At 39.0% G+C, this 27,982-nt stretch overlaps 1 protein-coding gene and 1 long non-coding RNA gene across 13 annotated transcripts in view; one reads left to right on the top strand and one right to left on the bottom strand.

Moving 5' to 3' along the window:
- Positions 1 to 27,982, bottom strand: part of gpc3 (glypican 3) — a 160,858-nt gene that overhangs the window by 111,433 nt on the left and 21,443 nt on the right. The window lies entirely within an intron of this gene.
- On the top strand, positions 23,645 to 27,962 carry LOC129426555 (uncharacterized). Of its 4 annotated transcripts, XR_012357947.1 has the most exons (5): positions 23,645 to 23,974; positions 24,385 to 24,436; positions 24,990 to 25,154; positions 25,283 to 25,375; positions 27,760 to 27,962. It is a non-coding gene; the product is annotated as an uncharacterized lncRNA (long non-coding RNA). The 4 variants fall into 4 exon arrangements; XR_012357946.1 differs by having other exon boundaries at positions 24,385 to 25,154; XR_012357945.1 differs by lacking the exon at positions 23,645 to 23,974 and having other exon boundaries at positions 24,169 to 24,436.

Here is a 27,982-nt window from a genome sequence, read left to right on the forward strand (position 1 = left end):
CATTTAGGCTTATGTAAATTAAAACAACACTAACTTACCTTTAAAAAAGCTGAAAGGCGGCGTGTGCGAACATTAAATTTCCTTAAAACAGTGTCCTGTAGATTTGAAAATTCCGCCTCGACCTCTAATATCCGAGTTTGAGCCTATATCGGTGTTTGCATGAAGTCAGATGGAGCAGGCGGTGCTGGTTTGTTCTAAATGTTCTATTATCCATATTTTACACTATCCATAAAATGCTGCAAAACATGTTGCTAGTATCAAGTCACAAATATGCTAAAGACGTAAAGACGCATGAGACGCCGCAATACTGTACAACCAATAAGAGAAACTGGTCTATTTTAATTAAAAAATATAAATCAACTATATTTTCCTCATTTGATTACATTAAAAGTCATGAAACATTCAATGTTTAATTTATTTTAATTATTCTTAATATATATTAACTGTGTGGGGGGGCACAACAACCTGTTTGGGGGGCACGGCCCGCGAATGCCCCCCCTTGACGCCGGCCCTGCTTAAAACTTCCACTTGGTTTTGAGTGCCCTCAACAGTAAAGTCCCATCAAAGAGGGAAGTGGGGGTTCAAATCTTTCCCTATGAAATGGGACACCACTATATAAAAAGTAGTGTAGCGAACGTGCTCACCTACGTCACGCGCAGCGTGGTTATTATTAATATGATTGAACTCTCTATAAGCCTGGGTTATACGTGTTCATGTGAACGCCGGAACACATCCTGAATATTGACAAAACTTCCCAGATCAGATGTACAGTATATATGATGGACAGGCTCTCTTGAAGCAGTCGGGAGACATCGTCAGATAGCTTTGTGAAATATTTTCTAACATTAGGGTTCAAAACTTCACAAACACAAAACTTGTGTTCAAACTAACATATTCCAACAATTTCCAGAATTTTAACATGCTTATTTGCGAAAATATAGTTTTCTAGCGGCGTCCGCCATCTTGGTCGGAAAGTTTGACCAGCTTGCTGGTCTCACGAGGTATCCTGGGTAATTTCATTTCCCACTTCGTTTTAAGCCTGCATCTGTCCTGACTACATTTTGAGGGTGGACTCTAAGGGGAAAATAGCACCCGTCTTGCTCCCTAAAGTAATGGGACACCCTAACCATACACATGCACACGCAGAAGCGAGGGTTAGGGCAAAAATGTAGGGGAAGGGGAGTTATTGAGATGGTCCCTTAAGCTTATCCCTGTCTGGGAAACCACCTCTATGTGTTGTTTCTAATATGTTTTTTGGCAAACCATGTGCAAATTCAAAATCCAACACCATTACTGCTAAATTTTGTCTTCAAAACCGTGGTTTGAAATAACCTTGGTTTCCTACTGGGTTTGTTGCAAAAGCCAATGTTACCGATTCCATATGGTGGTCAGCCTCTCACCAATTACATCACTTGTCCACCACGGCATTGCCCCCACTGTTGTTTTGATTTTTTTATAGTAACAAAATCATTTAGTTCAGTTTGAGAGCACACACATAAAAACTGAAAGTGTCTTCTCAATTCAGCGCAAGCTTAAAAACGATGAGCAGCAAGAGTGAGATTTCAATGAGAGTGAGGCGACGCCAGCTGACTGATAAGATGCCTTCTTTTTGTTTTATTAATAATCATTTGTTTTATGTTTAATGTAAACGAGTTCATTATTGTTTTACCAGCGCATAAAATGAAGCAAAAAAGTGCCATTTCTTCTGATACTCAGTCCAAAACGCACGCCTAAAGCTTGGGATGGGTGGCCTTTCATTCCAAGTGCATTGCCGCTAATTCAAAAATGTAAGTAAAAGGATCACAGCTGCATGTGCATTTATAAGCAATTTAACACTAGCACCTCATTAAAAAAGATTGGCGCTAATTCAAACGTGAAAGTAAATGCGCATGGATGCATGGGCATTCAAAAGCTATTTAAACCCCCTATGTCACACATTAATTAACCGGTGGGAACATTTCCTCACAGTCACATCCCTATTTCCTATGTCACAAACATGCAACCAATCCCATCAACACAGTTGAACAAGTGGACCAGTTTTTTAAGCCATATACACATATGGATGCATAGACTCTGTGTTGAAACGATTGCAATACAGCTGATTCAGCTCTACATCCATGATTCTCACATGTGCAGTGTGAATGCTCCAACCTGTTAACATCAGCACTAAAACCAGACTTAGCAGCAATGTGTCTGAAACTGCATCTATGTACATATATATCTATGGTTCGAGCTGGTGCGATTGAGTGGAGGTGGGGACTAATTTGAATATTTGTGGTTCTGCGCATACTAAATAAGGGTTAAGCTATTTTATTCAAGCTGTTTTAAAGCATAAAAAATTTAAAACTTTTACATATGGAAATTAATGGAGCTATGGAGATTAAACTTGGGTTGAAAGAGAAATGAATACCACTCTCTATAGAATAGTGTTGAATAAAGTTGATTTTATGTCAGTTCAATGCTGAATCAATGTCGGAATTAATGAGGAAACTCAATACTGAATTAACACTGAGGTTTAAGTGCTAAGTACTCAACTCAGTGTGGATCAAGGTTGTAGCCATAAAGCAATGACTCAAGAGAAAAAACTTGGCAGAGGAGGAAAAAAGCTTGTAGCAAACAAAAGACAATGCAAGAAAGACAAAACTAGATCTCTAGAACACAGTGAGGATTGAAAACATATCTACAGTGAAATAACCTGAGTGTCAGGACTGTGATGGGCATACACAACACCCACCACCACTCATTTCTTTACCCACTCTGCTTTCCTCTCTATATCCAAAGAAAACATAATATAAAGCTCAGTCAGGACTATGACTAAAACCCAGGAGACCCAGTTTTCATATGTCTTGGCTATGAGGCATTTCTCATTAACAGTGTGCTCAGTGAGGAGCCGAGTAACAAACACACATGCACTTTCTCCATCAAACCCTGCCTGACACATTCCTGACAAGTTTTCCAAAATCGCAGATAGTCCCTGAGCCCATTAAAAGGCTTGGTGAAGATTAGGGGTGTGAGTCCCTGCTCGCTGAAATGACTGCTGGACCAGAGCGTCTGAAGTGTTTTAATTCTACTTAAATTCTGTTGAGCGGCCATTTTTAATCTTTGGGAAGTTCTGCAACACTAGTATCACCAAACATAAATTGCATAAATAATCAATGTTTTTAACAGGTTCCCCAAACACTCTACCAATATTTTATTGGTTGGACCAACCAAATGTGATGAGCGAATGTTAGGCAGGATGAATGAACAAACAATGTTTCGTTAGTGCCACAGCACCCACACTTTATTTTTTGAGAATTCGACTTATAAATCTCCTAAAGATATTAAGCTGGGATGGGAGAAAGTATTTTCACATTGAATAAATGACACACTTCAGCTTTAAGGAGCATGCAGTGGATTTAGTGTAATGGGCTTTGATTTTATTGCCTGTGGTTTGTCAGCCCTTAATGAGGCTGACTAACACCAGCCAACTGTGTACTTGACCATGAGTTTAACATCTCCCAAAACTCTCTCAAAGCAGCACACACACACTAACACACACACAGACCAGCAATCAGTTCATCAAAACACTCCTCCAGAGGACACAGACAGACACACAAGCTCAAGCTGCGGTTTGGTTTTACAAACAACGGCCAATTAGGTAGACAGAGATGACCAGAGTGGAAAATAGAGATGGAGAGAGAAAACAGATAAAAAATAAGGGAGTGGGACTCTATGTGATTACCGAGAAGTGAATTATATGGGAAGGATACAGCAGTGGTCAAGTCTTATTATTCATATTACAGAGAGTACACTCACACATATCTCACAGTCACTGAGGTTAAAACTATATTATATTGAACATTCAGCTTCTGTTTGTATTTAATTTGTCCTTTTAGTTTAGTTCAGTTTTTATTAACCTTCATACCACAATTTTAGATAAACCCAATATTGCATATAAAAGGAAATCTTGGCAGGTTCACTTGACCTCCGTCCATCTAATAGGCAGTTTCTTGTCAAAAAAACACTGTGTGTGTGGACCGTCTTTTATACCAACAGTTTAAAGTCTAATTTAAAGTATGCAATAATTCATAATGATTTACAATTCATAATGAAACTACAGAGGGTTTGTTAGATTGTGATAGACGTAACAAATAAAATGAAATGTAATTGGATTAAAAATGTGCTTTTATGAAACTGAAGCATCAATTAAAATATAAAAGACTTTAATCTTCTATGCAAAAATGTGTCACTATGCTTGATTTCCCCAACTGGGAAATTACAATTTATAACCCCCTGCGGTACAGGGGCTCGCTACATTCTGATAGAAATATCAAATGAAATATAATTTAATTAAAAAATGTGTAATACTGAAATATGTAAGAGATAATGGATAGGTTGATCTCGTTTCAGCTTTTCATTGGTGTGTGTGCTATTCCAGTTAAAGTGTCCATATAAGGACTTCCTTATACATACTGCACTGACATTGCCTACAAAAGAAATAACGCAAGATTGTTACGAATTAATCTTTCATGTTCGAAAAAACTTTGAGAAACTGCTGGTGAAATGCTTTAGACACAGAAGAATTCCGTCATATGTCCAACTACTTTTTGACACTTTGGCACTTTTCCATTGCATAGTACCCCACGATATGGGTCAGCTTACTTTTGTGAGCTTTTCCACATAGTACCCAATACTTTTTTTAGTACCACCTCAGTTGGGGTTCCAAACGACCCAAGCTGATACCAAAATGTTAAACAAAAACACCGTAGATTTCTGATTGGTCTGAGAAAATCATCACTACTAGCGTCATCGCTATAATGTAAACGATTAGCTTTACCTTCATGCTAGCTTGCGCTGTCTCGAGCAAACATGTTGTCATCTGTGCTCTGCTATAATTTCCCAAAATCCCTTTTGGCGATGAAAAACATGCACAGGTTGAGAATCAGGGACACCATAACAGTTTGTGGTGGCGCATTCTCTACACGCACTTCTGCATTATATGCTTAAATGGAACTTAAATGAGGCTCAGCGGAGCACGTGACACAGATGTGAGATAGAGGTAGTAAATGCGATGTGCAAACATCTATTTGTGGTGGTCAATTTTAATTTTGTGGCGGACTGAGAAATAAATGAATGTATGGGAATGTACAACGACCCTCTTACTTGTATGATGTCACAGCAGTAGGCAGCGCAAATATAACGACACGCCTATAATCCCTCCCACTCCAAAGTAATACTAAACTCGATGGAAAAGCTAACCAAGCCAAAGTGAGGTGAGCTGACCCGATCTGACCCAAACCAAACCGTGGGGTACTATGCTATGAAAAAGCGCCATATGTTTAGCATGAGGAATCCAACTCATAAACAGTGTTAATAAGTAAGAATGCATGAAATATTTTAAACCCCCTCCCCCTCCTTTAAATATTGTTTTGAAATATTTTATTTGCTAATTTTTTTATGGATGCAGACCTTGCAAAACCTGTTTACTTTCGGTTTTAAGGTTGTGCATTCCAATTAATATCAATGCAGCTGCAGTTGGTTTGTTTTGATTGAAACCTTCATAACTTAAAAAATACAGCTAAGTAGCACCATAAAACAAAATAATAACATGATAACATAATAATAAACATGTTTTAACAAAAATGGTAAAAACGGATTTATCTTGTTTTGGAACGAAACTCTTCATATGTTATTAAAATACATTTATATTTTATTTTTGTGTAATATTAAACTCCACCTTTGTCTTTACAGAAGTTATAAGTCAAAATAAAAAAATCTATCAAAATATAAAACTTTGATATTAAATGCAAAAATAATTAGTTTTAGTAATGAGTATACACTCAAAAAAATGCTAGGTTATTTTCAAACCAGAGTTGGTTCTAATTTAGATAAATGTTTCTATTTTGCCCAACAATGAGTTAAAACAACCTAATATAGGTTAAGTTACAACCCAACAGGTTGGGTTCATCCCTTTTTGACCCAACTCTGTCTTAAAAATAACCCAGCATTTTGTTTTTAAAGTGTAATGTTTTAAATTTTAATTTTTTAAGCCTTACATAAAAATGAAGATGTTATTTAAAGTCAAAACATCAGATTTTCACATCAAGTGTTTGAAATACAGCCAACATAAACGTAGGCTGACACATGTGCATGCCCGTATACACTCCAGCCCTCTGAGGTCACAGGTGTGTGTGTGTGAGGTGTGAAAACTGTGTGTACAGTGACAGATGGAGAAAGGGTTGGCGGGGACAGACCACACGAGCAGGATGACCTGCAGGACTGAGCGGTACGACTAACTTCAGCAGCAGAGACACAATGGGACACAGAGCTTTCCTCACACCTATACAGGAGGCAAAAAAGCTCTCAGCCAATCAGAGAGCAGATGAGAGGGGAAGGGACAGGAGGCAGGGTGGACGTAAATTAAGGGCTACATGGCAACAGTCTCATAACAGATCCCATCTCAACATGAAATAGAGAAAGTGAGAATGAGATATGGAGAGAGCCAAAGAGGAAAATAGTATTGAGAAATGTAACAAGATGAAAACAAGAAAAGAAAAAAGAGAGCGAGAGAGAGAGAGAGAGAGAGAGAGAGAGAGAGCTACTGCAGGTCATGGCAGTGTTCAATGTTCAAGAGCTTCTCTGTTCACCACGAGGCTCTGAATAATTCACCCTGCAGGTTAAGAGAGCAAACGTCCATTAGTTGTGTCCTCCATCATCACATTCATCTTTACTTTTACACTGAACCGCATATTCAAGAGACCACAGGGGAAGAAACACTGAGTGTTAAACAGAAACCACGAACGTGAAAATTATAAACAAACTGAATGTGTGTGCGAGAGAGCGAGGGAGAGAGAGAGAGAGAATCCCTTACGAAACAGGTTCAACAATTAAAACTGCATGAACTCCTGACCTCCCTTTGACTTCTCCTGATACAGCAGTACATAGATGTGCATAAAGTACAGACCTGAGGCCCACTGGGAAACTAACCTGACAAATTCAAACATCGCAGAAGCTGTTAAAAGATAACCCTCAGGTCATTTCCAAAACCTGCATTCTGAAGAATATCACAAGAATAAAAAAAAGTTTTTTTAACATGAAAGTAGTAGTTACCAAGGGTTGTCATGGCTATCTACGAGTGTAAATAAGATATAAAAGCGATGGTTTTCAGTGAAAATTGGCTTGTTTTTTTGTCAGTTCCTCACATTTGTAAGGTTCAAGGTTTCAACTCAAAGTACCCCACAGATCATTTGTAATAGCATGTCCAAAATGTCCCTATTTGGGAAGGAGCAAAAATGTGCTGTTTTTTATGTGTGTACCTTGAGCAACAGTTTTCGGTAAAAAATAGGCCGGTTGCATAAAACTTTAAGACTAGTCTTAAAAGTAAGTTATGAATTTCTTTCTTCAAGACTGATCATAAATGTTTTAAGTATGTTACATAGAAAGGTAGATTGGTCTAATTTAAATCCAAATAATAAGACTGATTAGCACTAACTAATTGCTTGTTAGTCAGAATCATTCTTAAGACGCAGTCTTAACGTCGTGGCTATGTTTATGCAACTGGCCAATCTGATCTATACTGACTCTGGGACAATAGTATCTTTAGCTGCTTTAGTGCTACAACATGTTAACAAACACTTTTGGGTAAAAATTCACCAATCAGTCAGTGGCCGTAGGCGGGGCTTAATCACTGTGACATCACATTAACAGGAGAATAAAAAAAAACATGTCTAACAAGACTGCACTGGTTTATTTGGCAGTCCTTCCAGAAAAAAAGAAGTGTTTTTTTGTGATCTTGCGGCACGTTTTCTTAAAAAAATGCTTTGGAATATGCGGGATATTTATGCAATTTTATGCGATGAAATTGCGTATACTTGCAAAATCTGCGGGAACTGGTAAAAACTGTTTGCAGCTTTTGCAGCTTTTCAGTGATGTTCACATCACATAATAACGTCACTTCATAAGAAACCCATGGCAACAGGGGACATGGCTGCGCTTGTGTGAAGAAAATGCAAAAATTTTTAACTCTTTCGCCGCCATTGACGAGATATCTCGTCAATCAAAAGAAATATCGCTATTATCCACCAGGTGGCGCCCTTCTGCAACTTTTTAAACCCGTAAGTATTGCCCTATGGCAAGCAGCTGCATGTCCGTGTCTGTTTTAAAGATCGCTCTGAATGGGATCTCTATGAAAAGTCCGTCACAAAAATGGAATTATCTCTGCTTTTTGCTCAAAATGTGGTGTTTTTGCAGAAACCTACTCATATTCAAAAGCTGATTACAAAAGAACTACTGAAGGTAGGATGAAACTTTTTTTTGTTTGAAAGCAGATGGTCTGTTCTTTCATTTGATCTATTGTATGTGTATATATTTAAAGAAGAACATTTTCTGGAAGGCATTAAACTTTTGTGAAAACATGAAAAACGCTGGCGCTGGCTGGCAACTTTTTTTAAAACCGCTGGCGGCGAAAGAGTTAACTTTCTGCTAAAATATGTGATTTTTGCTACGAAAATGCGGGGATTATAAAATCATGCAAGCCCCGCAAATTTTGCGCACGGAAAACTGCAAAATTCCTCTTTTCAAAGCCTACAGCGAACGTCCGGTTTGGAGTACAGCCCTCTACTTCCTGATTTAACGACGTCAGTAAAACAGGAATACGTCAGTCTGCTATCGAATCACAACACACTAAACAAACTACACAATCAGAACTTGATACCTATTCTGAAGGAGGGACTTCATTGAACAAGGAAGACATCGGCTTGCTTTTAGGATAGTAAAAACAGCGCTATACAGATAAGCCAATTGTGTGAAAAATACAGCATTTTTTTACACGTGAAACATGAACATATGTTATATTGCGCACTGTAAACACAATCAAAGCTTCAAAAACAAAGAAAGAACGGGACCTTTAAATAAATGCAGCCCCCGCATAAATATGCGGACTTTGGCTGATTATGCGTTCAATCATGCAATCGCAAAATTGCGTTTTTCTGGAGGAACTGAATAGGGATTAAAAAGGATGAATGAGTGGATTGTTTCATGATGTTCACATACTGCCAACCCACATTTATGTCCAAACTATTTTGCTATTTTTAATATGGGCCCTTTAAAACTGGCCTAAAGACTTGGAATATAGTGCATATGCCATATAAACTACTTTGATTGAATTTATTTTGCAGATCATTGCCAGCCACAGGTAACCATATATCTTCAACGAATGTTAAAGATCAGTTTTTGTGTTCAACATTAGAAAGTGATATGGGTTTGTAATGACATGAGTGAGTGTGTGTGACAGCGTGATGCTGTCAGCCTCGGTGTGGTCGGCTCTTTAGGGACGTCTTACAGTGTGTTCAGCTTGAGTACACAGCTAAAGTAAAGGGAGTTGTTCAATTATTAATACACGACAATTTCCAAGAGCTGACCACAACAGAGGGTCAGACGCACAGCTTCTCACCTCCCCGACCCTGACAGTGGTCACCCATTACTAACATCTGCACATCCAGCAGAATGCTTAAAGTCCTTGAGGCGCATTTTCCATGCCTCTTAAAATGCCGTTTGTGTGGACTGAATTGCTGCAAGATGCTTACAAAGTTTAGCGGCTTACTTTCTCATTAATACCCGTCAACAAGATTATCCGTGACGGACTACAGCGAACGACTCAAAGGAGTGTTGCATTCCTTATCTGTGTATCTGTTTCCTAAGTAATGAGACTCTTCCTTTTATCATTACAATATAGGGGAGATTGCAGTACATAATGCAGTTTCCCATACAGTGGTTTCATTTAAGGGGTGTAAAATGGACATCTCGTAATAATACGATATGATATTGATTAGCTCAGCAAAATTCGAAATTCTGTAATTTCGATTAAGGGATATATTGATTGATTTATCGATATTTAGAAAACAGTCAGCAAAGTGTTTTGTTGTTGCATTGCAATCTGACAGACATGTACACATATTTGCAATAAACAAAAATGCGTGCCTTAGCAGAAATGTGTAGACGGACATGAAAATGTGGAGTGTCCACAAATAAAGGTACCTCATATTGATATTTTACACGTGGCATTGTATCAGTAGACATGAATCGATACCACGAGATTCAATGTCAACCACTAGTTTCTAATTTAAAACAAAAAAACTGCTAATTATATTACCAAGATACTATTTTCTCTCTCACGCTTTGTACCTCAACGTTTGTTCATGATACTTTCCCATATCCTAAAACTTTTCATTTATTTCCACGTTTAAATTCGATTTTCTCATTTTGGATCCCACTGTACGGATTTCCCAATACCCCATCCATCTATTTCAAACCCGCATATACTGTGCAGGAGGGCTGGAGCCTATCCCTAATACCATTATTTTTAATATGTTCCTCTTTCTTTAATGCCCTGTCCTGCTCTTAACTGTTTTTCATAACCCTCCCCATTTGATTGTTTTGAAAGGAGAATGAATTATAAATGAATGGGTGCTTGATCTGGGGAAAATCAATACTAACAAGGTCCAAGTTAAATGTGCCGGCACGGAGCTTTCCCCTGTCTGCCATCCAGCCACACACACACACACACGCACGCACACACACCCTCTTTGCATGCAAACTATCAACGGTCCGGGTAGTTGGTGAGCACTTTCAGCAGATAATGAGGATTGCTTTTCAACCGATACAGCCTTTCTCTGCAATAACATTCACGCTCATAAATGAATAGAGAGACCATTAAAAGCCTCCTTCTGCGCTCCTCACCCGATCCATCTATCAGCGAGGGTGGTCTGCGCTGTCAGTCGGACGAATAGAGGGATGGAGGAGAGAGTGATCGAGCGTGGCAGAACCTCCTTCATCATGCCACTTAGCCCGACATTTCCGCCCAGGGCCCTGCGCCGCAGAGACGGGAACATGATGGAAGTCTCTCCAACTCCCTCTGTTCTTTTCCTCCACCCAAACATTTCTCCTCGCATCAGTCCATCCAAGCAGAGAGACCCTCACTTGCCCTCAGGTTCGCGGTGACCTGCTCTCCAGGGTCTCCCAAACACACTTTACGCAATCTTTACACACATTCCCACCTTGAATTATTCACATGGACTGCTGGAGTTCACACACCCTGTCATATACAAAAGGGTACAACCATTGTTTTAAAGGTGAAGTGTGTAATTTCTGCACCGCTGGTGTTGCCAAAGGGAACTGCAAAAATAATGGCTGTGTCCAAAAGCCGAGGCAGCTGCCTCAATGCCCGGTCAGTCAACAACTTCACAGGTAGTGTTTCATATTTATGCATTTGGCAAATGCTTTTTCAAGTGACTTACTTTAAGGTTTACATCTTAACAGGAGATCCAACCCATGACCTTTGCGCAAAAACATAATGCTTTATGAGTTTCTTTATCGTTTCATGCTAAGAAAGCTGGATTTCAACTAGGTTTTCACAGACTTAAGCTTTATTCGCACGGGATTACCTGGTGAGCTCTAGTGATATGTTAAAACTGCGGAGGAGTCAGTAATCTCTTTATCCCGTGCGAATCTACCATGTCTGTAATTTGTAAAGTAAAAATTCCCGCAAATGACCTACCATATTTCGCAGAACACTGAGGTCCTGTGATAATATTATTCCCGTGGGAATTGGCATCTCTGTAATTTGGCCAGGATTTGCCGGGATCGTATATCATTTTTTTCAAGGCTGTGCGCTTTTTTATTTCATTTTTCTCTGTTTCTGCACCTCTCACACTGCAGCTGAGGAGTGCGGTGCACACACATACTGTACAGAGACCATCCCTCCGCTTCTTATACTGTATATTTATGCTTTTAAACGTCTATGCCCTCTTCGTACATGTTTGATTATAAATCTATTTAGAATGTGCATTCAATTCATTCAATTAGATCATCGCAAGACCATTTCGAAACTGACAATGGATGCGGCATCACGGCGCGGCTAATCAGAACAAAAACTGTAATTAACATGGAAAACGTACCTTTTCCCGCGTTGCATGTATAGGACATAGTGTTACGCAAAACCTCAACATATTCGGGAGATAAGTCAGTAATTTTGAGTAAAATCACAGACTTTGCTTTGCTGGCCACACGAAACTCAGATGTAGGGGGGTATTATCTAAATCACACGAGGCCTCCAAATAATATGAATCCTGTGCAAATAGTACTTTAGTCACATATTGAAAATGTATGACTTTTAAAAGCTGCTTTAGATGCCTCTTTAATTCATTTATAATTTTCTCAAACATTCCCAATCACCCAATGATCAGTTACACAGGCTGAGTAAATCTGGCTGTGTTGGGATGCCCAATAAAACAGTAATGCTTTAAAGGGGACATTTCATGAAAATCAGACATTTTCCATGTTTAAGTGCTATAATTGGGTCCCCAGTGCTTCTATCAACCTAGAAAATGTTAAAAATACCAACCCAGTAACTAACCATTCTCTGCAAGCATGTAAAAAACAGGTAATTGAAATTTGGCTCCCCTTGTGATGTCAGAAGATGATCAGCTCATTTGCATTTAAAGAGACACACACCAAAACGAGACATTTTTGATCACACCTACAAAGTGGCAATATTAACATGCTATAATCAATTATCTATGTGATATTTTGAGCCAGAACTTCACATACGTACTCTGGGGACACTAAAGATTTATTTGACATCTTAAAAAGGTCTTGTGAAATGCCTCCTTTAAAAGCAGCTTAGATCCACAATGTTTACACATTTTGAGGATTCAACTGACTAATTGCTTACGTGTCCCTTTGCTTATTAAGGAGTGGTTGGGCTGAAAATTATGCATTTTAGATTTAAGTGGTTAAGGGCAGCTGCCAAGTTTATTACTGACCAAATAACCAACTGACCAGTCCATCTCGTACTCCCACACAAGAAAAGGCAAAAAGCACACTAGAAAAAGTACTGAGTTAGATGATTCCAGCTCTCCCACTCAGCTCTAAGGTCTCTGACATGGCCATGGTGGAGTTGCACAAATTACGTATTGCATAAGCTCCTCAATAATGCAGGGCACTGAGTGAAAAATACATCACACTTGACATTGAATGCACGGGTGTTAGTCGAGCAACGAGGGCCTTGGGGGACTGGGTTTAATATGACAATCCCAACCTCCTACATGCAAAAAAGATGAGAGGTAAAGAAAGAAATCACAGAAATTTAGTCCAAGCACTATATCTGGTATAGCAGCTATAGAAAGAGACTATTATTTTATAATTGCTTCACACATCAAGTCTCTAAATATCAGAATCAGAATTTAAAGCATTAAAGGGCCGTAACCTATGTGTTTTCAGCAATATTAAAATAGTCTCTGGTATCCCCAGAATGTGTCTGTAAAACTATAGCTCAAAATACACCACAGATCTTTCATTAAACGATGTTGAACATGGCCATTTGTGGCTGAAATGAAAAATGCACTGTTTTTGTGTGTCTTTCTTTAAAGGGGACATTTCACAAGACTTTTTAAACGATGTCAAATAAATAAGAGTGTGTATGTGAAATTCTAGCTTAAAAGATCATAAAATAATTTATTATAGCAAGTTAAAATTGCCACTTTGTAGGTTTGAGTTTTTGGATGTGTCATTTAACATGCAAATGAGCTGATCTCTGCACTAAATGGCAGTGTTGTGGTTGGATAGTGCAGATTAGGGGGCGGTATTATCCCCTTTTGACATCACAAGGGGAGCCAAATTTCAATGACCTATTTGATCACATGCTTGCAGAGAATGGTTTGCCAAAACTAAGTTACTGGGTTGATCTTTTTCACATTTACTAGGTTGATAGAAACACTGGGGACCTAATTATAGCACTTAAACATGAAAAAAGTAAAATTTTCACCATATTTCCCCTTTAAATGCAAAGAAAACTTCTGTTCCCCTTTTAGGAGGTAGAGAGTTTACATATGTGCTAGACTACATCAAAACATGTGTCTCTGGCAGAAGGTTGAACTACACGCTCATAAGGCGGAGTCAGTGAGCGGTTATGGTTGAGCGTAATCAATGTGACATCAAATTGATAGGGGATCACCAACAGCCTGATTTGTGTTACTGTTGCAGTTTAAAGGAGATTACACAAAGAAGAATAGATGGATTTTATAATAAACATGATGTTTCTGCACACACACTGGCGACTCATTTTCTGAAGGAAACACATTTAAAAGTGCGTTTTTTGGGTTAGGGGGGCTTTTAAAATTCAAATGAAGAGCTCATACACAAAAGCCACTAAACGACACTCCTATCTAAAATTCATTTAATTTCATTTCATTTGGAAAGGTTAAAAAGTAACATCAAGATACAATTTAAACGGGCCTGACTCAGTTTAAAAACTGGTTCCAGCAGGTTCCTGTTCTGCAGAACATAAGACATAAAACACAACTCACAACATAAAAAACACACTTTTAAAACAACATAAACGAAACAAATACAAGGACTAAAAACATAAGATAACAATATTGACCAAATGCTCTGGGCACATATTATACGTTCATCAAAAACGTTCGCTTTAAATGCCGGTTTGTTGGCACAAGTTTTTTACCAAAGTCCTCTAAGTGCACAGAAGAACAATTGGCGATGGCACGTGTATGTTACAGTGTAAGAGTATTTTACCTGGTTAAAGGAATATTAAATTTTCTTAAAAGAAAAATCCAGATAATTTACTCACCACCATGTCATCCAAAATGTTGATGTCTTTCTTTGTTCAGTCGAGAAGAAATTATGTTTTTTGAGGAAAACATTCCAAGATTTTTTTCATTTTAATGGACTTTAATAGACACCAACAATTAACACTTAACTCAACACGTAACAGTTTTTTTCAACGGAGTTTCAAAGGACTATAAACAATCCCAAACGAGGCTTAAGGGTCTTATCTAGCAAAACTATTATAATTTTTGACAAGAAAAATAAAAAATATGCTTTTTTAAACCACAACTTTTCTTCTATGTCCAGCGCGACCTAACGTAAATGCGTAGTGACGTAAGGGAGGTCACGTGTTACATATATAAAACGCACATTTGCGGACCATTGTAAACAATAAACTGACACAAAGACATTAATTAGTATCATTCCACATACAACAACGTAGGAACGGTCCTCTTTCAACACACTTGTAAACACTGGGGCGGAGTTTCGCGTTCGTCTTCTGTGACCTCTTGACGTCATGACGTATTGCGTGGGGTCACCTGGCGCATCACGACCAGATCTAGGCGAGAAGTTGTGCTTTAAAAGTGTATATTTGTTATTTTTATTGTCAAAAATGACAATCATTTTGCTAGATAAGACCCTTGTGCCTCGTTTGGGATCGTTTGTAGTCCTTTGAAACTCCGTTGAAAAAAACTGTTGCGTGTTGAGTAAAGTGTTAATTGTTGGCGTCTATTAAAGTCCATTAAAATGAAAAAAATCCTGCAATGTTTTCCTCAAAAAACATAATTTCTTCTCGACTGAACAAAGAAAGACATCAACATTTTGGATGACATGGTGGTGAGTAAATTATCTGGATTTTTCTTTTAAGAAAATGGAATATTCATTTAAAAGAGGTTTACAGAATATATTAGGATACTGACAAATGTTTTTATCCTTTTACCTTTATTCAAAAGGGACAGTGACGAGTGATTGGAGACTTTTTGCCAGATGTTTTGCAGAAAAATGTGTTAAATACCAATGACATGACTTAAGTCACATTTGTGAAAATAAGTCATTTCAATTATTGAATAATAACCTTTTCATTGTCATCAAAGTGAAACTACTTTACCTTAACATAAGAACCTGATAAAAATGCTACTTTTGCATATGAGCTCTCCAAATGTATAGATTTCCCACCCACCTTTCAAAATCATCGCCAATTTAAACCTCCATTATTAGGTATGCTGTGAATGTTATGCCCAAGTGACTTTAATGTGTCTCAATCCTTTCAATACCGTGCTGAATCAGAGAATCGTATAGAGAAGTGTTATTGGTATGTGGTATTGGATGGTGGTGCTCATTTAACGGGATTTTGATGAAACATTTCAGAAAACTCTTTGATCCAAATGCAGCTCTGTTTGTTTGTTTTACGCGATGAAACATCTCAGCACGAGAGTCACGCAAAAATCTGGATCATCAGCCTACCAGCTACTGCATGGGACAACACATGGCACTACAGAGTTTTCCTTAATATAATCCTCGGATTTTTCACATCTACTAAACCACTTTCTCAAATAAACCCCTTTCCTAACTGTCATAAAGTCTACTGAACTGTGCCATTCATAGCGGCAGATTGTACATTTGTGAAAGATCATTAAGCATAATTACTAAGTGTTCCTCACTCTCAATATCACAGAGACAAACAGAGCACAATCTTACACCTTACGGCGCTGAAAATGACTTTGTGGTTTTGCATGATTAGGGAAGAATGGAGGCGAGTTGAAATATAAACGGCCTGCGCATGCATTACATCTTTTTGTGAGGTGTGCAGAGAAAATGCATTGGGCCGCTGTGTATTGGCACACGCCGGAGAAAGACCACAAATTTTGTCTGTGAGATTCAGCATTTACCAGAGGCTCAAAGGGAATAAAAGGTGAAGGTAACAAATCCTCTATACTGTAGCTCATTGAAATGATGTAGTGACAAGCGGCCAAAGGAACAAGCAAGCATTAATGCCCTCCGTTGGACATATATATGAGCGAGTGCTTGAGTTTATAAGAGAACGCAAATGGAAAGAAAGAAATTAAGTAAACTGCAACATTTATAATTCATACCCATTTAGACCATTGTTTATCATTCGTTACTTGTCCCATTTCTTTTCTCCGGCGCCAAGCTATTTAACAATCCTTTCCAGCAGTACTAAGTCACAACAAACCACTTCTTCATCAAAGTAAAGGACTAAGCCTTTGTCTCCAACACGACAAGGCAGTGGAAAGAGAAAAACACTTTTCAAGTGTTCAATTTGTAAAAAGTACAGTTATTTTCTCTTTCTAGTGTGATAATGCCGCCCGCTATTGAAGATTTCCAGAGCCGCAGTTACAATGAAAATGCAAATATACCCCGTGCAGAGCAGACCGGATGCCACGCTATCAACAAAGAGACAGCCGCCGAATTTGGACGAAAGTGCGGTCCAAATCGCACATCAGGAGGGTGATTAGAAACACACAAACCCGAGTCTGTCAGGACAAAGCTTGCGTTTGAAACCAAAGGAGACGAAAAGACTCGTACCTCAGGGGACGCAATCGTAATTTTAAGACGCCCGAGTGGTTGACAGACAGGAGTAAGCAGGGCAGGGAGGAGTAAATGGGGACTTTTAAGATTTGTAACAGTACACTTGCTACATGCTTTTATGACAGAATTAGGGCATAGAAAGATGGTTTTGGGTTGTAATGTTAAGATTTCTGGGATCAGACGTGTATGTGTGGGTGGGTAATAGAAACATCTGCAATATATAGAAATATACAGGGAGTGCAGAATTATTAGGCAAGTTGTATTTTTGAGGATTACTTTTGTTATTGTACAACTACAGTGCTCTTGGTCAATTCAAAATGTTAACAAACCCTCAAACCTGAACATTTAAGTAGTAAAAGTGAAATTTTGGCTTTATTAAGAAAATATTTCTATGTACATCATTATTAGGCAACTACCAGTGTGCAGAACCACCAGGCAACCAAACGAAAATCAAAGATTTCACCATCTCACTTGTCCCTCCTTCACCTGTCAAAGCGAGAACAACAAACAAACTCTACATCTACAAAAAAAAATTATAAAACAATAAAAAATAAAAAAATACATAGACTCAGTGACCAGTATAGCGACCCTTCTTTTCGATAACAGTCACAAGCCTTCCATTCACGGATTCAGTCAGTTTCTTGATCTGGTCTGAACCAACATTTTGTGCAGACGCAACCACAGCCTCCCAGACACTGTTCAGAGACGTGTACGGTTTACCTTCACTGTAAATGTCCTGCTTAAGAAGGGATCAAAAGGTCTCAATAGGGTTTAAATCAGGTGAAGAAGGGGCCATGTCATTAGTTTTTTACCTTTAAGGCCTTTACTGGCCAGCCACTCAGTTGAGTACTTTGATGCATGTGCTGAAGCGTTGTCCCGCACAAAAAAGTCTTATTGAAAGATGCAGATTCCCTCCTGCACCACTGCCCGAAGAAAGCGTCCTCTAAAAATTGGCAGTAGGTCTGAGAGTTGTTTTTTATTTCCATTTTCAACCCAAAAAGGTCCAACAAGCTCATGTTTAACAATACCTGTCTGTGCCTGCCTGCCTGTAATGTAGAAGACACTTTCTTCAAGCAGTGGCACAGGAAAAAGTCCGCATCCCCCAAGAAGACTGATTATTCTGCAAGACAACGCTTCATCACATACACCACAAGCACTCAACTGAGTGGCTGGCCAGCAAAGGCCCCAGAGATGAAAAACCAATGACATGGCCCCCTTATTCACCTGACTTAAACCCTATTAAGACCTTTTGATCCCTTCTTAAACAGGACATTTTCAGTGAAGGTAAACCGTACACCTCTCTGAACAGTGTCTGGGAGGCTGTGGTTGCGTCTGCACAAAATGCCGGTCCAGACCAGATCAAGAAACCGACTGAATCCGTGAATGGAAGGCTTGTGACTGTTATCGAAAAGAAGGGTCGCTATACTGGTCACTGAGTCTATATCTTTTTTATTTTTTATTGTTTTATTAATTTTTTTTGTAAATGTAGAGTTTGTTTATTATTCTCACCTTAACAGTCGAAAAAAAAACAAGTGAGATGGTAAAATTTTTGTTTTTCATTTAGTTGCCTAATAATTCTGCACACTAATAGTTGCCTAATAATGATGTACATAGAAATATTCTCTTAATAAAGCCAAAATTTCACTTTAACTACTTAAATGTTCAGGTTTGAGGGTTTGTTAACATTTTGAATTGACCAAGAGCACTGTAGTTGTACAATAACAAAAGTAATCCTCAAAAATACAACTTGCCTAATAATTCTGCACTCCCTGTATGACGAGACGTTGTCCTGTTATGAGCTTCTTCCACTGCGCTTATTTTTTTCTCTGCGGAGCTCCCACGGACACTCTGGAGGTCTCTCTCCTCCTCACCATCTGCTAATTCAGGGCCAGACTCTAATCACCTGCTCCAATGCACCGCTCTCATTCACAAACAACAGGCAAACCGTCTGCCACCTTGCAATATAATTACTGTATCATAATCAAGAGAGCGCTGCTCTAACCCAGAGTTTTACTTATGTAGATGCATGCTAATGTATGCTATTAGACCTCACTGCTGAGGTCACAGTGGTTAATGGTTTGTTGCACATTTCTGCACATTGACTCATGGTATCTGGAGGCTCATCCAGGGGGATTGATGGAAGCTGTGCTGTTTTGATTTTTTTTATTCATGTTGCTTATCCTTTATCTTTATTCTATTTTTTTGTTCCTGAAGCTCAGTTGGCAGAGCATTGCTTGCAAAGTCCACACAGCGATCAGTAATAATAGTAATAGTTGCGTCACCTGCTGTTTCCTCCGAAGGCGCCTGTCGGCGAGGCAAAGCAAAGACATTTCTGACTAATAAATAAATAAATAAATAAATAATTGGAATACAAAAATAAAATTTATTTCAGAAAAGATGACATGTTTATTAGATGTCTTCATGGGTCCATTTAGATCTGAAAAGCCGAGGTCCGACCCGTCCTCGAGGAGGTTTGGGTCTAAAAGTTTCATGTGTGCCTCGAACAAAGGTTGGGTATAATATTAGTGGCTGCTAGCGATGGGTTTTTTTCAACAGCGGGCAGTGTTTGGGGTAAGTTACTTTTGAAAGTAATGCTTTACAATATTAAGTTATTCCCCATTAAAGTAACTAATTATGTTACTTAGTTACTTCTCATTGAAAGTAATGCTTACATTATTTTTAAGTTACTTGTGCGCTACTTTTTCTTACTTGCCTGAGGGTTGATCTCTTTCAGGTTTTGCAGGTGTTTTTATGACAGAGAAGTTCTGCATTAAGAAATAGTGTGTGTGATTATACGTTAATAAGGAATAATTGACGACAGGCCGTTGAATTATTAGCAATTAATGCACACCCAACACCGCAAGTGTGCATTATTTTCTTATAATTCAAAGGAATTAAAGAATTTTTTACATCAAATAAAAAAAAAATTACGTTCTTTTTTTGGGCCATTTTTGCCTTTATTTGATAGATAGTAATTTCAGAGAAGACAGGAAAGTATAGGGTAAAGAGAGACGTATGGGATTGGCAAAGGACATAGAGCCGGGATTTGAACTCGGGTCGCCAGAAGTACGTCGGCACCATGTGTCGGAGCACCGTCCACTACACCATCGGCCCCGACTTTAATCAAATTAAAGGTGCAGTGTGTAAATTTTAGTGGCTCAAGTAACTGCTCACCCATTGCATTTAAAACGCATAGAGAAGCTACAGTAGCCACCACCAGACAAACATGTCATCTTCTGAGACAGCTTCGTAAAAAAAGTTTGTCCATTAAGGGTTTCTGTAGAAACATGGCGGCACAAAATGGCAACTTCCATGTTAGGGGACCCTCGGTATGTAGATAAAAATGTCTCATTCTAAGAGAATAAAAACACAAGGGTTCATTATAAAAGGTCTTTATACACCCCTGATAATATAGTTTTGTATATTATTTTGCATTTCTGTCAATAGATCCTTCTAAAAATTACACACAGCACCTTTAAACTGAAAAGTAACTTGCATTACTTTTATAAATTAATGCGTTACTTTACTCTTTATTTCAAAAAAGTAATATTATTATGTAATGCAAGTTACTTGTAATGCGTTACCCCAACACTGACCGCGGGTCCTGCTTCTATGAAATTATTTGGCCTGCACCACTGTATCTATTTTTACAACCGGCCCCCGCACCCACAGCCATTAAATATACATACTAGGCATTGTAATGTAAATGAAAACAAAAATGTTAAAAAAAACCATTAGATTAAATCGCCCTGTAAACTAGCAACAACATGCGCTTATGAACCATTGAAACCTGCATGTTCATATTAAAAACAAGATAGGATAATAATAAACATTTTCAACATAGCAGGGTTTTTATTATCTATTCATAAATTCCCGACCTAAATTTACCCCACACCTCATCTTTCATCACTTTTATTTCTCCGTTTGCTTTGTTGTTGTGGCTGGCAGTGCAAGCTGCATGGCGCTTTCGTGACGTGAAGCAAAAAGTTTAGACATAACGCAAGTTACATTGCTACGTAGCCCTACGTACTTTAACATTATCAAATGAAAACATTATTTCCAAATATTTAATATAGGCTATAAGGAATTGAATCATGTTTTTTTATCATGTTTAAATGACCCGCCACAGCTTGCAAATAAAGTGACAATTTCTTCACTGGCCCCAACCAGACCCGCCGGTTACCCGCGGAGCCTGCGGGTTATGAGACAACCCACACATCACTAGTGGCAGCGGGTCTCAGGTTATTTAAAATTATTGTTTTTTTGTGTCGAACGGACCCAAGAAAACCCGAACTCTTTCACGTGTGTGCAATTCGGATCTGGTACATCTCTTTGGACCCGAGAAGACCTCTAATGTTTATGCAAATTAAACTAAACAACAGTATGAAAAATTAACCAACCATCTCTTTCAACTTTTAAATACCGCTACAACATGAATGGATATTCGTGATTGTGTTAGGGGCGGGGCCATGCTCAGTGGCTCCAGTGCGTCATCGAGCCACCGTTTTAGCTCCCCCCAAATAATCCTGAACTCAGAGAAGTTTACAAACTGTTTAACGGTGTAACTCCACAATTCAGTACTATATAGTCTTTGTAACGTGTTTCAGCAATACATTTCTAACATGTATAACATGTGTTCAGAAACAATTTTCTGAATTGAGTTTACATGGACTTTAAGTACATCCTTAAAGAGTAACTAAACCCTAAACCAACTTTTTTTAGGTAATGATCTGTAAGAATGATGCTTTATTAGTGCTGGTCATTGATTTTAGTAAGTTTTTTGGATATAAAGTGTTTCAATACTGCAATATATGGTGTAAAAACGTCTGAGTGCTGCCCTCTTCAGGTTGAACGGTGGCTACTGCAGTTGAATTTTCCTATTGGATGTTGAGTCCAAAAAATGACTCGTGACGTAAGCAGATTCAAGCTCGCCACGCCCTTGTTACGATCTCACCACACACTTGGTACGAGCTTAGTTCGTCCCCTCTATCTCCGTTGGGATCTGCCCACTTTTCTTGCATTTTTCAAATATTGCCAGTAGGCGGAGTCAGGCTCTGACCAGGGGTTTAGTTACGCTTTAAGTGTGTGTGTGCCTGCTGGGACTGCAGTCTGATCCTTGACTGAACACAGAGTCTCTCTACAGAAATAAAGTCGCTCTCTAAGCTTTCCCTTACTCTCCAAACTCTGGTCTTTTACCACAACACAGAGTCTGGGAAAAGCGATCACTTTGAAGATTACACCACGTTGGATCAGTCTCCACCAGAGTCTGCATATTCAATCAAGCAACGAAGACCCCGAAGAGGCAAGCCACCCCTACGACGCCAGCTCATAAATATCTACAGAGCCTCTGAGATAGAAAACTAATTATAATTGTGCGAGAAACATGCAGTGATGGCAAGTATATTTTCACTCATCAGGCAAACGAGACGCAAAGGGCTTGTTTGCGAGATGGCACGGCCGTTTCTAACCATCATTAAGTTATTAAATTCGCCCCAGGCAGTGAGTAAACAACTTCAGATGGCTTTCACGCCCGGTCCGGCTCTCCGCCGGCCAGGCCGTTATTGGGTTACGGTGAAACTTCGACAAAGAGCTAAATGACTCTGGAGAGAAAGAGAGAGGCGGGCGGTATTAAAGTAGAGTATGCCGGGAAAAAGCAGGACGGGGGAAATAATGAAACCGAGGCCAGACGCATAAAGCATTAAGATCGAGTGAGGCGCTAACAAGGTTGGGATGAGAATTGGACATGCGGTGTTGACTGAAATAAACTTTCATTACTTGCTGTCACAGTTAAGATAGCTGCTCTGAAATTTTGGACTATTTCTGCTATCACACAATCCACAAGCTGCTAAAAACCTGACAGGATTTGGAATTGGAGCTCAGTTGGAGTTTTGTATACTTTGGAGTTTTATAATAAACTGTTACTTGAAACAAAGTGCATTTTTCTCTAATTGTCTGCATACTTTTTATTCAGCAAAGACACTCACTCAGCATGCTGGCTGGCTGTGCACCTAAACCTAGTCCTTCAAAAAGGATAAATTAAGCATGACTCTCTTTTATATGGCTGTCTTTGAAATGAGGATTACCTGTTAATTTGTTTCCGAATAAAAAGGGGGAGGGGGTCATTTACATGCTGTCTACCTTCTCCAAGCAGCTCGAAGCGGAGCTGCCGATCTGTCCCACTAACAGGAATCAGAGCTGCCTGTCAATGTGAATGACGTGCGAGACCGAGCACCTCACTGATGAGATTTTGCACAAGGGTTTGGCATCCATCTTTAGCTGAAAGGATTCCCTCCAGCATTTCAATAATCATCACTTCAGTTAAACAGTTGGCAAAAACATTGTGTTTAGAGATCAAGCTAACATGATACAGCTAAACACTGAGTTTAAGATTAACATAAACATCTGAGATATCAAGTAACTCCGTATTACTCAAAAAGCATATTGTTTATCATAGCACTAAATCGTTGAATATATTTGCAGAGGTTGTACACTGTAAAATGTAATAGCTAACTTTACTTAAAAATAAATAGTTATCATAACTAGTTGCTCCATAATTTGTTGACTCTACTAGCTTACAATAAGTTGACACAGCATTTTGGTGAGGAGAGTAATTAAACTTATCATACTTCAGTAACCTTTACTTGAGAAGTATGAGTGTCTCCACACCCTCCCAACAGTTGGTGGCGGTAATGCACCATGCTGGATGCCAACCGCCAATACAAATCAACGAAGAAGAGATTGCACATGCGCAGTTCCTCCTGAGACGTTGGATTTGAACCATCACGCGGCAAAAGAACGTTTGTCTGGATTTGGTTTGAAGGTAAGAGCATGCAAAATGTTAATTTGGAGAGGCCATGTATGTAATACTTCAGTCTGTTTGTAGGTTAAATGTATTTCTACAATTTAGTAAAGTCAGGACTATGTTCTGTTAATGTTCTGAGCTGAATTTTGTTTGTGAGGTAAGGTTTAAGCTAAAGCTAGCTAACCACCTTGCCATAGTCCCACTTTGTAAATCTCAAATTTCTTAAACTGTAAATATGAATTCATATCGCCAAACGCAATGTGCTTGTTAACTGTTGCGTGCATCGGCTATAACTGGCGATGGCACAGTAAAACTTTAACTTATCTGCTAGCTCAGCTGTTAAGCAGGAGGTCTGGATCAGAATATTCATATATTCATTCGATTTTTAATTTTGAGATTCAAATATTTTTTTCTGTTTTTAACATTAGCGTTAATGCAGAGACTGCCAAGCAGGAAGTGCACTTCACGCTCCCGCTCAAGGTTTGTAACTTACTGTTAATGTGCTCCGATATTAAAGGTGGGATATATTTTTCTATTGAAAGGGCATTTGGTATTTTTGTGATTTTAAAATAATTAAGGTTATTTATTTAACATTTTGGCCCAAGCAGAAAATTAAGGGCACCTCAACTCAGCCTGCAATTATTTAAAATTTTCCCAAAATAACTGCATTACTGAAAAATACTAGATACTAAACCTAAATTAATGAAACTTTCAGAATAGAAAGTTATGATATGAACCAAATAACCATAAAACCCCCTTGACTAATTCTAAGCATAAAATACATACATATACAATTTGTTATATTCAGATAGCCTGTTGTAATGGAATGAGTAGCTGGGCAATATACATACATGTATCCTTTATGCCTTACAAGCAAGCGTTAATTAGAGCTGATTGGATGCAGAAGTTGCAGTAATATATTCATTTTCGAGGCTTGTGTAATACTAGTTTTCTGGCCAGTGTGACCTAGTGATTTGTTATTAAAACGCATCCAAAATGACTTCATTAAATGCTCATTTGTCTGTTTCTTTAGGTTCTGTCAGAGTTCTTTCGCTTAACGAGCAAAAACCTCAAAATCGAGTTTTTCAAAGAACTGGACAAATACACTCCTCGCTGTCTTGACATTTTCAAGTCCAAGGGTGGATGTACCGGCCAGATACTTAAGGCGTATAATTTGCATCATCAAATCGCACTGGGGGTACGTTTCTCATGCACATTAATGATTTAATGGTGTCAGCAAAATAGTGTAACCACATTGTATTTTCAGAGCTGTTAATTGATGGTCCTTGACCATTTATGGGTGATATGTTTGAAATTATCTTTCAGAATACAGATGTTACTGCTTAGTGAACAGCAGTCCTCCGTGGCCTTCCCATCCTCCTTGGAGATGAGAACAAAGACTTCTTCAAGACATACTTTGTAAGTAGTTTCAGGTGCTAATTTACAGTGGCCGAGTAGGCTTGTCGCGATAGTCGGTGTAACGGTGATTACCAGTGTGTCAGCCTCTTACCGGTTAGATCACTTGCCCACCGCGACACCGTCTTTCACCGTCGTTTTGATATTTTTTGTAATTAAATAATTTAGTTTCGTTAGAGAGAGCAAACATGAATGTGTCTTCTGCCTGAATTCAGCAGAGCTGAACACGCATCATCACAGAGCAGCCGTTGTCAGATTTCATTTATTCCTTTCAGAGTGTGTGAGGCGAGCCACTGACCAGACGATGGCAGAAGCCGTATGCTTACTCATTTTTGTTATAATATAGATATATGTTGTTTAAAGGAATAGTCTACTCATTTTCAATATTAAAATATGTTATTACCTTAACTAAGAATTGTTGATACATCCCTCTATCATCTGTGTGCGTGCACGTAAGCACTGGAGCGCGCTGCGTCGCTTCGATAGCATTTACCTTAGCCCCATTCATTCAATGGTACCATTTAGAGATAAAGTTAGAAGTGACCAAACACATCAACGTTTTTCCTATTTAAGACGAGTAGTTATACGAGCAAGTTTGGTGGTACAAAATAAAACGTAGCGCTTTTCTAAGCGGATTTAAAAGAGGAACTATATTTTATGGCGTAATAGCACTTTTGTGAGTACTTCGACTCGCCTGAAAAGTCCGCTCCCCTTCTCCCTCTCATAATGGGAGAGGGAGGGTGTTACTGCGCCGAGTTTTATTTTGTACCACCAAACTTGCTCGTATAACTACTCGTGTTTGGTCACTTCTAACTTTATCTCTGATTGGTACCATTGAATGAATGGGGCTAAGCTAAATGCTATCGAAGCGTCGCAGCGCGCTCCAGCGCTTACGTGCACGCACACAGATGATAGAGGGATGTGTCAACTCTTCTTAGTTGGGGTAATAACATAGTTTAATATTGAAAATGAGTAGACTATTCCTTTAAGACAGCGTACGCAAGCACTGCGTTTAAACGGTTGCATCTAATTCAAATTGAAAGTAAGCCCCTCCCACCCTGTGAAACCGGTATCATCGGGGTTGTCACGCACCGATTAACCGGTGGGAAAATTCTGTCACCGCAGCAACCCTATGGCCGAGAGGGGTCACAACACATATATTGCAAATGCCACAGCACCTCCAGATTTGGAAACAACAGTGTCATAAAAGTGGCCTATTATTTTCATATATGCCATATGCAATTTCGACATGCAATGCAAACTGCACAGTGGAGCTGGGCCATAAATTGACTGCAATTCTCATGCGTATCTCATCAGTAAAGCTGGTTTCATGATTAGTAGTAAGTCGCCATCACCTGCTTTCAAATGCAGCAGCATTTACTATACAGAGAAGTATTTCACTGAGAAGCTAGGCAAAATCGTGTTCGTAATCGTGGAAAATTGCCTCTGATAATGCATGAGATTTTGCTGAGCTTCTCTGTGAAATACGGCTCTGTGTAGTAAATGCTGCTCCACCTGAAAGCAGGTGATGGTGATTTACTATTAATCACGGAGCCAGCTGTACTGATGAGATGCGCATGAGAATCGCAGTCGATTTCTCGCCCAGCCCTACTGCTCAGTACAATGTGTAATGCATAGGTTATGCTTATTGGAAATTTTAGTTAAAAGGACCTCTGGCTAGTTTAACAAATTAGCCTTTTTGGGTTAGCCCTAACGTTTTGCCCCACAAACGTGATAGAAGAACACCCCAATGTTTTCGTTGTAGCGATATTTAAAGACAGTATTTTTACCCATAATGCATTCTGGACTGATGTAGATGGCTCCAAGCGCTGCTACAAACATAAGGCAAATAAACAATAACGTTATCAAGATAAGCTATTACCTCAGTTAGCGAGCGAAATATACCTTCCTCCATGTTTACGGCATGTTTAGGCTCAAATTGGAAAATCTTGAATGGCAGACATTTCGCTCGCTAATTGAGGTAATCGCTTCACTTGATAATGTTATAGTTTATTTGCCTTTTGTTTGTAGCGGCGCTTGGACCGGTCTACGTCACGGTCCATAATGCATTATGGGTCAAACAAACAATGGTGACTTACTAGTAAAAAGGTTGTCTTAAAATATCTCGCTACAACAAAAACATTGGAGGTGGTGTTCTATCACGTTTTTGGAACAAATGGTAGGGCTAACTCAATAAGGCTAATGTGTCATCAACCAATGCCTCTTCAGATGTAAATATGAGCAGATGTGAGATACTCTCAATTGGTCCTGATCAGAACTACCTATCAACCTTCTTTCTAAAGTGGCTGCTTTGTGTTTTCTACCTAAATGCAAGGTTGTATATCAATGTGGAATTGTGTAATATCTCATGTAATTTGTGTTTTTAGGACTGTGATGAACCGGAACTGGCCAACACCTCCATTGAGATCCTAACAGTAATCCCGGAAGGTACCCCACCTCAAGGAACACACCAACATTTTGGGTTTTTAGCTTGTTCACCAGAATTCCCCGGAGTTGGATAGGTCCATACGTGCCATTTTCATCTCTGTGTGTCCTGTGGCTTTGTCTGACGCGCCCACCGCTGGCTTGGCTTGGCACAGAGATTGTAAG

The sequence above is a fragment of the Misgurnus anguillicaudatus genome, chromosome 16, assembly GCF_027580225.2.
Source record: "Misgurnus anguillicaudatus chromosome 16, ASM2758022v2, whole genome shotgun sequence".
NCBI classification, from domain to species: Eukaryota; Metazoa; Chordata; class Actinopteri; order Cypriniformes; family Cobitidae; genus Misgurnus; species Misgurnus anguillicaudatus.